The following is a 761-nucleotide window of genomic DNA, read 5'->3' as shown; positions in this document are numbered from 1 at the left end:
CTACTCCATTCAAGACAATTTGGTTTCAAGTTACAGATATCAGCTTCAGACCTACTCGCAAAGATATCTTCATTATTACACTAGATACAGTAGGAGCTTTTGACAGTGTGGAGCAAGGGCCTTACATTGAAGTTGAAGAGTCTTGGCAGTGACGGCAATTTACTGATGCTACTCAAGGACTATCTCAAATAAAGAACACCAGGAGTAAAATCAGATCACTGTTGTGGAATGGCTAGGTCAATGTAATAAGTGGCAGGTCATTCTGCCACCAGATAAATCGCAAGCAATGATTATATCTAGATGTCAGACACCGGATAACATCTGTGCATCCATCACAAAGATAAATAAACACATCAGTATTAGCAAGGAGAGCAACATTCTTGGCATGCAGACTGATAATCATCTGACTTCATCAGGCATATCAAAGAGTTAGCAAAGAAGGGAGCAAGAAAATTGGCCTGTATACTAAACATTGCTCCTTTGCCAGACAGCAATGGATGCGCAGTCCCAACTCCCAATTCCGCGTGTTGATGGAGTATTCGCCACTTGCCTGGCTGTCCTGCCCACCAACTCATCTTGCCCCCCTAGACACCATTTCAAACAGAACCCAGTGGCTAGTGGAACTGAAGATGCCCATAAACAAAACCCAAACACATTTTCAGTCCCTTCAACAATGGATGCCTTTCCATCATTGCTACGACTTCCAACATTAGTTGCACCTCATACAAGACAAAAAATACCAGTAATCTGGTCCAAGAAGT

General features: G+C 42.6%; 1 protein-coding gene across 1 annotated transcript in view; it reads right to left on the bottom strand.

Moving 5' to 3' along the window:
- Positions 1-761, bottom strand: part of LOC119581832 (chromatin modification-related protein eaf-1-like) — a gene marked incomplete in the record, with an annotated part of 47859 nt that overhangs the window by 46031 nt on the left and 1067 nt on the right.

Source organism: Penaeus monodon, chromosome 15 (genome assembly GCF_015228065.2).
Source record: "Penaeus monodon isolate SGIC_2016 chromosome 15, NSTDA_Pmon_1, whole genome shotgun sequence".
Taxonomy (NCBI): domain Eukaryota; kingdom Metazoa; phylum Arthropoda; class Malacostraca; order Decapoda; family Penaeidae; genus Penaeus; species Penaeus monodon.
This window is presented reverse-complemented; position numbering and strand designations above follow the sequence as displayed.